This window comes from Vanessa cardui, chromosome 26 (assembly GCF_905220365.1).
Source record: "Vanessa cardui chromosome 26, ilVanCard2.1, whole genome shotgun sequence".
Classification (NCBI taxonomy): Eukaryota; Metazoa; Arthropoda; class Insecta; order Lepidoptera; family Nymphalidae; genus Vanessa; species Vanessa cardui.
In genome coordinates, this window is record NC_061148.1 from 2,677,930 (window position 1) to 2,691,259 (window position 13,330).

The 13,330-nt window shown below is 32.4% G+C and overlaps 1 protein-coding gene across 1 annotated transcript in view; it reads left to right on the plus strand.

Moving 5' to 3' along the window:
• The window catches only part of LOC124540858, a 34,963-nt gene that overhangs the window by 15,552 nt on the left and 6,081 nt on the right, over positions 1–13,330 (plus strand). The window lies entirely within an intron of this gene.

Consider the following 13,330-nt stretch of genomic DNA (forward strand, 5'->3'; position numbering starts at 1 on the left):
TAAGATATTTACGAGCAACAAGTTATTTTCTAAGACCTAAAGTCAAGTTTAATATCATTCAATAACAAAACAATGAAACATAAACGAAAAACGTAAACGTTGATATTCAATACAAACGTACTAAAAAGCCGAGATGGCCCAGATACAACGCGTGCATCTTAACCGATAATCGCAGGTTCAAACCCTGGCAAGCACCGCTGAATATTCATGTGCTCAATTTGTGTTTATAATTCATCTCGTACTCAGCGTTGAAGGAAAACATCGTGAATATATCTGTGTCTAGTTTCATAGAATTTCTGCCACATGTGAATTCCACCTACCTGCATTGGAACTATGGAATATGTTCCAAATCTACTTTTCAAAGGAAGAGGGGGCCTTAGATCAGCTGTGAGGAATTTACAGGCTGTTGTTGTTGTTTGTACAAAAAAAGTACTACGCAATGTGTTCTAACACTTCTTCGCACGGAACAAGCGTTTTGTAACGAATTAACTCACATTGTCTCATAATTGCTCTTACATTATGTTATATAAACTTGTTTATGTACAAAATTCCGTGTCTTGATATCGTAAACTTCCTGCCGGTGAAAGGCCGGTACCGGTATCGACGTGCGTTAAGTGCTGGATATATACACTAACATTTATTTGTAATATTCATAATAAACATTACATAATATAATCGTGTTAGTCTTACTAACCTTTACTTTAGGGTGGTCATTAAAAAGAGAAAAAAGTAATTCAATTATTGAAATACTTTTTCAAGTATTGAATATGGAGATGTAGGGCCGGGGTCTCAGCTCCTAGTCAATGAACAATGACACTTTTAAAAAATAATAATATTTTATAAGTCATTATCCATGTATTATGTATTAAGGTAACTACTAATTTAGATAAATATTTTACTTCAAAAATTTAACCACCAAGGTATTAGAAAAATGTATTAAACCCTTATTTCTCGATTGTTGACCAGTAAGCCTTTGTATTATGAACACTAAGAAGGTTATAACTAATTATTTACGATTGGCTATGCAAAGATTAACTTAAGCTTACTATTTCAACTAACATATTATACGTTGTAATTAAGTAAAGAAATCAATTACTAGAGATACTTTCATAGGTCAAATATACTGAACTACATCGTCTATGCTGTCTATTAAATATATAAAATAAGGAAATGAAAGTAATACAAATATTCATTAGCTACGTAAAATGCAACAAAAAGTTCTGTAATGATGTCTAGTAAACAACTTATTAAGAACCAACGACCGCAAGGCAAAAAAAAACGCCTTCGCAATATTTATGGCTGTCATATCTAGGTATTTTAGAAATTTGTCTGCATCTTTGCTATACGTAATATTAAAAAAAAAAAAAAACAATTTATGGTATGGTTTGAAAATGTTCGATAATAGGAAAAACGGTAAAATTTGTCTGCATCTTTGCTATACGTAATATTAAAAAAAAAAACTATTTATGGTATGGTTTGAAATATTCGGCAATAGAAAAATCGGTAAAAATTCTGCAGCTTTGATGTACATCACTACATAGTATGAAACAGTCGCTTTCTCTGTCCTTATAACCCTGTGTATGCTTAAATCTTTAAAACCACGCAACGAATTTTGATGCGGTTTTTTTTATAGATAGGGTGATTCGAGATGAAGGTTTTGTATATCGTCGACAATTTTGTAAAGAAACAATGATAATTTTAGAAGTTTCCACTGTGTTGTCATATCATTGCAACCATGCGAAGCCGGGTTAGTTCGCTAGTTATATTAAAAAAAAATCGTAATCTATGGTATGGTTTGAAAATGTTCGATAATAGAAAGAATGGTAAGCTATAAATACCAATCACAATGTAGCGCTAAACTCGAAAGTATTTTAGCCATAATGGGATAATTATAGATTTATTGAACGATAAAAGAACTATCGTTGTAACTTTTACCGCGAAGTTATTTTTACGTAACGTACCTTCAATAGGAACGTGTTTTGGGCGAGGTTTAGCTCGATTTTAATTGAAACCAGTTCATTTAATGTTTGGAAAAGTTACACTCTTCGTTGGATCAATGCAAAACAACTTTTTGTAACGGACTTTGCGCGTGCCCGTCTAAGTTCGAAATATGAATATTATTATTATATACCAAGACGAAATGAAATGACAGATGTTATAAAAGGAGGTTTTACTGGTAAAGAGCGATATCTTCTAGGCTTCCACGCAGAAATGGGTACAAAAGTTTATGACAATATAAATATAGATATAATGTTATTTATATACCTACTAACATACATACAGTCATATAAGCAAATACATGTGCACTATTACACACTCACTCAACAATTATTTTATCCATTTGGACAAACAAAATAATACGAATAGATCATTTAAGGATTGGTTTTCCGGTGTTTCTGTTGACAGTTAACAATTATCATTGAGTGGTAAAATGAATTCAATATTTAAATATTATGAAAATATATATAACCTATCAAATTATAATAGACTATCTACCGACCCGGCATCGCGCTTCAATTTATTTATTAAAAATATGTCCTGATGTAAATATAATACCCTATTCAAAAATAATGTAGCTTGCCAGCATTAAAAAAGGGATAAAATTAAATCATTAATTCAGTCGATTACCCTCTTCAAACCAACAAACAAAATAATCTCTTTCCAATATTAAATTAAAAAATAATCGTTCATCGCCTTTACTTTCTTAACAAACATTAATTACTTCTATTCTTCAATCATTCAATCGCTCAACTTTCATTTCCATTCATTCCACAATACAATATCTAGATTGACCAAAAAATCAAATGAAATTTATAACAAATTCAAAACAAACAGACGTATGTACATGATTTATGATATTACGTAACAGGTAGTGCTAGTGAAAGGGACTTCCGCTAACACAATGGCTATGAATGTGTTTTAAGTATAATCTGTAGAAGTGAGATTACGATGTCATCGACTCTATAGAAATAGATTTATTTGTATTTTTAATTTTTTTTATGTAACATTTTTTATCTGTTTTTTTTTTGTTTCTTAAATGAAAACTTTTTTAATCTGTATTTTAGAATCAAATAAAATCTTCAATATTAACTATATCAATATAGATAACTTATAATCTTATTTTGACTGATTGTATAGGATTAGATTTGTACAAAAAACTTCAATCAATGACATATTTGGGCATATTATAACATACATAATTGGTGCTGTGATGTTGATATTTTTAATGTTCTTTCAATGGCTAGCTAGAAATGAAATTTTAAAAAAGGAACGTTAGTGTATTTTTAAAAGTGTTGAGTAAAGTCATGCTATACAGCCAGTTACATTAAACGATATTTAATAATAGATCTCGAACAATGAAACCTGGGATCTAGCTGTTCCGTCTGCATCCTATTGTCTCGCAGATCAATATCATCATTTATATTTTCATTTCTTGAATATTTAAGTGTATTATCAATTTATCATAGCGAATGTGGATTATCTTTGATTAATTGTCTGACTATTGTTACAAAATGGTTTGAATTCTACTGTTCACGTACATCCAAAACTACTGAATATAGAAAGCTTAAATTTGAAACATTTTTTTTTACGAGCTGAGATGGCGCAGTGGTTAAAACGCGTGCATCTTAACCGATGATTTCGTGATGGGGTTCAAATCCAGGCAAGCACCACTATATATATGTGCTTAATTCGTGTTTATAATTCATCTCGTGGTCGGCGGTGAAGAAAAACATCGTGAGGAAACCTGCATGTGTCTAATTTGTCTAATTTGTAATCGAAATTCACCCACATGTGCGGAATGCACATGTGGTTGAATTTCGATTACAGTAAAGTATGTTTTTAATTTTGTTTCCGGACTGATGGCCCAGTGGTTAGAACGCGTGCATCTTAACCGATGATAGCGAGTTCAAACCCAAGCAAGCACCATTATACATATGTGCTTAATTTGTATTTATAATTCATCTCGAGCTCGGCGGTGAAGGAAATCATCGTGAGGAAACCTGCATGTGTCTAATTTCATTTCGTTCGTTTATGCCACCAACCTGCGTTGGAACAGCGTGGTGGAATATGTTCCAAACTCTCTCCTTAATGAAAGAGGAGGCCTTAGCCCAGCATTGGGAAATTTACCAGGCTGTTACTTTACTCTACTTTTTATATTTTATTTTATAACTTAAGCAAGCAAGCAGGGTTAGGTTTTAAGGAAATATCAACTTTAAAGAGGCCCCATTATATCTTTCCCCAATGGTGTCCACCATTAGGGAAAGAGACACTTTTCGCAAGTGCCCAGGGCCCCGCGATAGATACCCCTTCAAATCAAATAAATAATTATAATATAAATATGTGATTGTTAATAAAAAATAAATCTATAACCTTGTTTACATAAATAAGTTAATTTTCTAGGAAAGTAAAGGTTTATTTATAAGGTAAAAAAATAGTCGAAATGTTATTTTTGTTAGCAACAAGGTAATCAGTTGGCAACATCGTGACGAACCAATAAAAACCGAATGGCAATAACCGACGACAAGTTAATTTTGTTAGTTTGATTAATGACAACAATTAATCAACGTTTTTGTTGTGTAAACACTATGTTCCGCTGCGATAACTTTATGTCAGCAAACATATACAATGTCGTGAAAATCATAGCTTTTAAATATACATATATAATTATACATTTTATTTATCTATATTGATATTATAAATGTGAAAGTAACTATGATGATGAGTCGAGATGGCCCAGTGGTTAGAACGCGTGCATCTTAACCGATGATTGCGGGTTCAAACCCAGGCAAGCACCGCTGATTCATGTGCTTAATTTGTCTTTATAATTCATCTCGTGCTCAGCGGTGAAGGAAAACATCGTGAGGAAACCTGCATGTGACAAATTTCATAGAAATTCTGCCACATGTGTATTCCACCAACCCGCATTGGAACAGCGTGGTGAAATATGTTCCAAACCTTCTCCTCAAAGGGAGAGGAGGCCTTTAGACCAGCAGTGGGAATTTACAGGCTGTTGTTGTTGTTGTTGTTGAAAGTAACTTGGTCTGCCTGTCTGTCTTTCATGACGAAACCAATGAACCGAATTTGATGAAATTTGGTGTTAAGCAAACTTGAACTCTAATAAAGGGCATAGGTTACGGCTTTTTTATGTTATAGGTTGGCGGACGAGCATATGGGCCACCTGATGGTAAGTGGTCACCATCACCCATAGACAATGACGCTGTAAGAAATATTAACTATTCCTTACATCGTCAACGTGCCACCAACCTTGGGAACTAAGATGTCATGTCCCTTGTGCCTGTAGTTACACTGGCTCACTCACCCTTCAAACCGGAACACAACAATAATGAGTACTGTTATTTGGCGGTAGAATAACTGATGAGTGGGTGGTACCTACCCAGACGGGCTTGCACAAAGCCCTACCACCAAGTTGCCTAACACATGACAACCATCCCCCTAAAATGCGAACGAACCCGCAGGCAACAACAAGTTGGAGAATAAAGTATATGTGATAAGGTTTTATAAGTAAAATAAACCGTAACCAACAAATATTTCTTATACTTTAACTTACATAAGACCTGTTTTGATGATCGTAAGATTGAAGACAGTGTTTGATAGATTAGCTTAATCAATTATTAAATTGACTGGTTGTACTAAAATATATTCATCTAAAATTAATAAATCAAATAATAATATATTCAATTATATATTACAAAAACACGAGGTTATCGCTTATCATCAATAGTCTAAAAAAGATTAAAAATAAAAGATAAAAGTGCAATCGCCAAAACGCACGTACTGATGATAATAATATATCTTTCGAACGCGCTATTTGCAGTTATTTCAGTCCTTTTCCTGATTTCAGTCCGGAAGTAAAGTAAAAGTAGTAATACCCTGTAAATTACCCACTGCTGGGATAAGGCGCGTCTTCCATTAAGGAGAGGGTTTGGAACATATTCCACCACGCTGTTCCAACGCAGATTGGTGGCATGAACGAACGAAATGAAATTAGACACATGCAGGTTTCCTCACGATGTTTTCCTTCACCGCCGGGCTCGAGATGAATTATAAATACAAATTAAGCACATATATATAGTGGTGCTTGCCTGGGTTTGAACCCGCTATCATCGGTTAAGATGCACGCGTTCTAACCACTGGGCTATCAGTCCGGACACAAAATTAAAAACATCCTTTAATGAAGTAGACTATGAAACTATGAAAGTGCTTGTAGCACTTTTGAATCTTTATTAAACGGAACTTAAGCGAAAACTGTTATCAGTAGTTGAGGTTATATGTATACCCACGGAGACAGGCCAATAGAGTTCAACGCGAGTGAAACCGCGCGCAGTAGCTAGTTTTATAAATAAGGCATGTAAATCTAGCAATCCGCTAAATCCGCCACCAGCCACGCAGGTCTAGCGGCTGTATTAACTGCTCAGTGTCTAGGTTTCAACTAAAACTGGTCGTTTATTTTAAAGTTATTCAGAACGCTACTTATGTATACATTGCTTGTTCGAAAGTCTAAGTGTCATGTGAACTTAATACAGCGATCATACATCAGAGATTATTTAAGGGTACCTGTTGAATTATATTGTGAAGTTTATGTTGATATACATTTAAATGATTATTTTGTATGAAATGATGTTAATCTCATGCTTTCAAAAGTTGCACGTATTCTATGTTCGTTTCCAAGCGATATAATTTGACTATCAGATACCATTGTGTTTGAGTCCAGAACATATACTATGAAGCAGCTTTCTTTAACTATTATTAACGACTTCTGCGCGGTTTCGTTCGTTCGCTTCAATGATATTCTAATAAACAGATATGTTATATCCATACTAAGCAACAGAAAAAAGTGTGCCGCGCCGGGGAGCGTTTATTTTAGTTTATTTTTACATTTCGATAAAAGTAAAAAGATTGATAAAAACAATAAGTAAAAGGGATAACTAGATGTTTTAATTACGCAAAACGTATTACTACGTAATTATGATGTATTATAACGTATTACTACATAAAACAACTAAAGGCAAACGTCTCAATCAGGACGTTTTCTAGGCTTCACTTTTTGCGCGTTAATAACATATCTGTTTACTACAACATCATTGGTTCGCTTCATATAGTTTCGTCGTTCTCAATAAATAAATCATTGTTATCACTATAAAGCTATTGTCTTGTTTAGCTACTATTTACAATACATATTACCTAACTATTATTACGAAGTCCTAAGGAAAGTTACTTTACTTTATACTGTATTGTGCACTACAAAGAGAAAATATAAATACAACATTGATCCAGCTTAAATTAAAGAGGCCGTATTGCTACATAGCGATATCTTCCAGGCAACCAACGATGTAGGTTAGGATAGCTCGTAGAATATGAGGTGGATGGTGCTGTAATAGTAAATAATATAACATGAATCTATAACTAACACAAATAAATAAATGTAAATATGTAATACACAAATTATATAAAAATAAACAAATTAGATTATCAATACATATATAAAATACAAGTAGTTAGAAAGTTAATCTAAAAATATTTTGACGTATACGTAGGTACATTTGGTCGGGTACAATTTTTTCCTAATCTATAATAATATTTTAAATGCGAAAGTGACTCTTTTTGCCCGGCTGTTGCTCCGATCAAACCGAATTTGAAGAAATGTCGTATGACGCAAGTTTGAACTAAACAGAAGGACTTAGAATTCTTTTTTATCCCTAAAACCTGACGATTACTCATTAAAGCGCGAACGACATCGTAAGCGAGAAGAATTTGACATATCCCTAACAGTTAATGTCAGTTAATGATCTAATTTTTGTTTTAAATCGCACTTTTAAATTTTTATAGCGTTGAAAAGACCTACCGTATACAGTTCTATATATTTGTATATAATAGCTTATCCATATATACATAAAAGTTGTCCTGTCTCTCAGATCAATGAACACGATTGAATATAGAAACTTGTAGTTAAAGCAGTAGGTTTACTTGCACCAAGTAATTTCGGAATATTGGAAACATTAAAATTTGCGTTACTAAAATGTTGTACTAAAATGTTACGTGTATTATAAAAAATACTTTCCTAATTTTCAGTAATAATAATTTTAAAATATATTCCACACTATTTTGAATTTAAGTATTTGCCACAATAAAGATAAAAAAAAATACGCTGAAAACAACGTTATATCATTTTATATTTTATCTGTATTATGTATGTAACTTATTTTTTTATCTGTAGTCGTAAATGAAATAAAAAATCGTGTGTGCTGAGCTTAAAGGGCGCTATGATGGCGTCCACTTTCGATGCGTTTTTTTTCTCACCGCACCACTTTTACTTTCGAGGTATGCGATACATTCGCTATTTCCTACGAGCCGAGCGTTTGAAATTATTCTTATTAAATTATAGCTTAGGAAATTGACTGTTAGTTATAAGCTCAGCTTCCTGAATATGTATATTGTGATTAATACGTTTCGATAATAAATTCTCATACTGGTCAGATATTTTTTGTAAATTATTGTTCACAAGAAATCATTTCCGACAAATAATTATCGTCAGTTAATTGTATCGATGACTTGTGACTGACTTCGTATATTTTTAATTAGGTACTTACATTGACTTTTAATGTAATGCGATAATTTACGTCGATGTTAAAAAAATATACTTCACACCGTTTCCTAGAGTTTTTATTCTGTGATATCTAAAAAAAAAAAACAAAAATGATTATAAAATATATTCGTATAGTAATTAAATAAAATGAGTTATCATGAAGTTTACTTTCTGAAAATATATTTCGTGAATTATAAATTATTTTTAATTATTAATATCTGACCATAATAGCCCGTACATACAGCTGGTCAAATTCTCTTATCTGTTAAAAAAAAGGTCCTGCGTTCACGAGTGTGGCCTGTGGTCTCTTGAGTTAGCACATGTGGCAAAAATAGCTACAAAATCTAGACTGAGGCAACACTGGATGTTTTCCTTCAACACCCTAGGAGATGAATTATGACGCAAATGGAGTAGGTACGTGAAAGTTCGTGATGCTGGCGTTATAACCACTAGCTATCTTGTATTACTCACTTAATGTCTTATTGCAGTAATAATTACCCTTCTTCTATCTGGCATTTATTTATCCCAGCCATGCCAGGGTCTGCCTTTCGACTAAGTCTAGTCCAATTTACACGGTCTTTAATTCCAGACTTCAGTGGAGTCACCATTTATCATCACAGCAGGAAGACTCAGCTCCGCAGCATACGCGGTTAGAAAAGTGAGACAACTAACTGATATTGATACCGCTCGTTAATTTATTTTGGTTATTTTCACAGTATTATGTCATATGGCATATTACTTTTAAAATTCCGCAGACATTTTCAACTTTGCCCTTTCGTTAATTCAAATCGTTTATAAAAAATACATTGGTAAAAAAATGGTATTACTCGATACAAGATTTTGTAGATGTTAAAAAACCGTGGAATTAATACCTGTTGATTTCCACGCAGGATATATTAATTTAAATAATTGTATTAATTAACATGACTTTGTATGCTTTAAATGTTGAAAAAGAGTAACTACTGATTTTCTTGCCGGTTCTTCTCGGTAGATTCTTCTTTCCGAACCGGTGGTAGTTTCACTTAATTGTTAATTGACGATTCAAAAGTGCTTGTAAAAGCACACTTGAATAAAGTTTATTTTGATTTTGATGTCAATGTATGTACTAATTACACTATACTATACTAATTGCCTGTATGTACTAATCCAATTTCATAGAAATTCTGCCACATGTGTATTCCACCAACCAGCATTGGATAAGCGTGGTGGAATATGTTCTAAACCTTCAAACTGTTGTTGTTGTTATACTGTTAAATATTAAAATACTTTGATATTCATTTACTTTGTGGTACGGCTTTGTTTAAGCTCTGGTAGTTCCCTCATGAGGTTCTACCGCTAAAGTAGTTCCCACTATCTTTATGTTCCCGTTGAAGAGTAAGCGTAAATAATAAATAAATATAAGACAACATTACATACATTACTCTGATCCCAATTTAAGTACCTAAAGCACTTGTGTTATGGAAAATCAGAAGTAACGACGGTACCACAAACACTCAGACCCAAGACAACATAGAAAACTAATGATAATCTACATCGACTCGGCCGGGAATCGAACCCGGGACCTCGGAGTGACGTACCCATGAAAACTGGCGTAAACACCACACGACCACGGATGTCGCCATTAGCGTGTCAGTAAACATTCAGACACAAAAAGGACATAACATCTTATTTCCTAAGACATTTATTACTTCATACAGCGTCAGTGTTCATTAGACAAAGTAGACCATATTCCCGTTAGTTTATATGTTAATTAAAAGAAAACTAAGACTAAAGATAGACAATTTTAATACTTTTAACTAATTGATATATTCGTAACACTCTTACCGACAATAATAGATAAAATAAATAATAATAACTATTAATTGTACTCATATCTCAGCGCAATTATATCAATCATCTTAATTGTGTGTAACTCGTGATAATTCGCGGCACGCGTTGCTATGAAGTCTTTAAGTTTTTTTAACAATTGCTTGAAACGAGACGCCATCGTTTCTACTTTCATTGATGGTCACTATTGCATATGTGTTTCTAAATCATTACATAGTATAAAAACAAAGTCGTCGTATCAGTCCATATGTAGGCTTAGATCTTTAAAATTACGCAACGGATTTTGATGCGGTTTTCTTTAATAGATAGAGTGATTGGAGAGGAAGGTATTTGTATATAATACATAGACAATATAGTCAAGAAACATTGATAATTTTAGAAGTTTCTAATGTGATGTCGTAAATAAACAAATTCTGTAGTATGTTTAGTATAAGTACCGTGTGAAGCCGGGGCTAGTATGAATATATAAGATGGATAAACACGTCTAAAAATATGCATGTCAATTTCTGTTTAATTATGAATAGAAACTAGTTGTAGCCCGCGGCTTCGCTTGCATTTTAGGGGTTTGGTTGTCATTTGTTAGGCAAAAAAGTAGCTTATATCTTGAAGTTAAAATTTGCTTCATACCAAGTTTCAACAAATCCTTTTACCAAAGGTTGTCTGTTAGAGATTGCTTTAGTAATAAGACCGCCTTTGCACGCTCTTATTTTCTTGTCTTTGTTGTAATTGTTCTCTTTATTTGTATGTCCTTTCATTGTGTGGGCAATAAAGTATTAAATAAAATTAAAATAAATTCGGTTCAGCGGTTCGGTAGTGACAGACAGACAGAGTTACTTTCACATTTACAATATTACTATAGAATTATATATGTATAAATATACGCACCAATTTCGCCTTAATTATAAATAGGGATAATTCTAACCTACAAATAATATAGTTACGTAGTTTCACTACGCCCGCGTGTAAAGGCAGTTGCAGGTTTATAGAAAGTAACCAGTATGTTCTTCCTTAGGGTTCGAACTTGGTTCATAGCTAATTTTGTCAAATTTGGTTTGTGGTTTAACAGTGAAAGTGTAACATGCAGACAGTCAGTGTTGATTTCGTATTTAATATATTAGTTCAAATTATAATAGACTAATGAACCGCCCCTACTTCGCACGGGTATTTCATATATATTATTATATGTTATGAGTAAATTACATAAAATCATTATAAATGGAAGCCTAAGTGCTATTCTGATTATTGTATTATTGTCAAATTTCAAAACTGTTCAGTACTTTTTTATGAAAGAGTAACATACATATATCCAATACCTACATACACCTAAGTTTGTGAGAATAAGTATCCTTACAAACTTTCGCATTCTTAATATAAGTAGGACAGTAGGACATAATTGAATGCTTTATTCAGAGTTATTTGTCATCGGTGTAATATTTATATGCAAGGTAGATTTTACCAATTAGATTAAATAGATATTATATTCAAATATCAGCTCGCTGTGCGCACGCGCCGCTTTTACCGCGCGTCTTTTTTGTAGCTTTTATATGTGCTAAAAAGGCACAAATTATTTCGCCAATGTCACGTGTGATGGAGAAGACACGATGGAGATTGATCGGTACAGTCGAGATTACAGGCTCATATTTTGAAGGCATAATAGTAATAGACAATAGAAATCCATAAACTAAAAGCCTTTTAAACATCTAATTTTCCCGCGCTTTTGCGATTAGTGTCACTTGAGATGACAGGTGCATAGCTACAGACATAATAGGTATATATATTAATACAAAATATAAATATAATATTTATTAATATGTTATTATTAATCTAGGAACACAAAACTGCTTTATTCACAGAAAACTGCCAATATTTATTATTGAATTATGTTAGGATTTTAAACTAAAATTTTTTGAGTTGCAAAAAGTAAAAAATAATAATAAAACTGGCTATAACTAGTTTCAAAATTACACATATTACATTCGCGCTGTGACGTAACAGACAATCAACTTTAAATGATCTCTGTATGAAAAATTACTTGGTAATAGTCAATTCAAGATTTCGTAATAGAAAATTATTATGTATTGTAATACCTTTTTAAACTTAACTTGATTGCAAGACGTAGAGTTGGTTACATGGATCGCTTACATAAAAAAACTAATCGCTAGCACCAATCCCAGGCTGTATATAAAATTTCAAGTTTCTGACTCATCAGGAAGTCAGTAAATTATAAAATTTCACGTTCGAAGATATTGCCTAAAGCAATGATATTCTAATAAACAGATATGTTATATCTATACTAAACAACAGAAAAAAGTGTGCCGCGCCGGGGACCGTTTATTTTAGTTCATTTTTACATTTCGTTAAAAGTAAAAAGGATAGCTTGATAAAAACAATAAGTAAAAGGGATAACTAGATGTTTTAATTACGCAAAACGTATTACTACGTAATTATGATGTATTATAACGTATTACTACGTAAAACGACTAAAGGCAAACGTCTCAATTAGGACGTTTTCTAGTCTTTATTTTGCGTTAATAACATATCTGTTTTCTAGAATCATTGGCCTAAAGCGAATTTATAAAACCCGGGGTAAAAAGTTATGCGTTGATACAGAACATTGCCCTTTCTATAAAGTGATAAAATTTTATAGTAAATAAGATTATTATATTTTGAAATACCTTACTTCGAGTATCAACAATTAGTAAAGCTTGCATTATAAGTATACTATAACATATTTAAAAAATATCCATAGGTATATATATACCTAGTATTTCTAAAAGTTACAATTACGAAGCGCATACACATTAAACTATTTATCGTATAGTGAATATATATATTTTTTTAAATGTACAGACATATTATATTAATAATAAACAAAAGATATTTCTTAAAAAATATTAA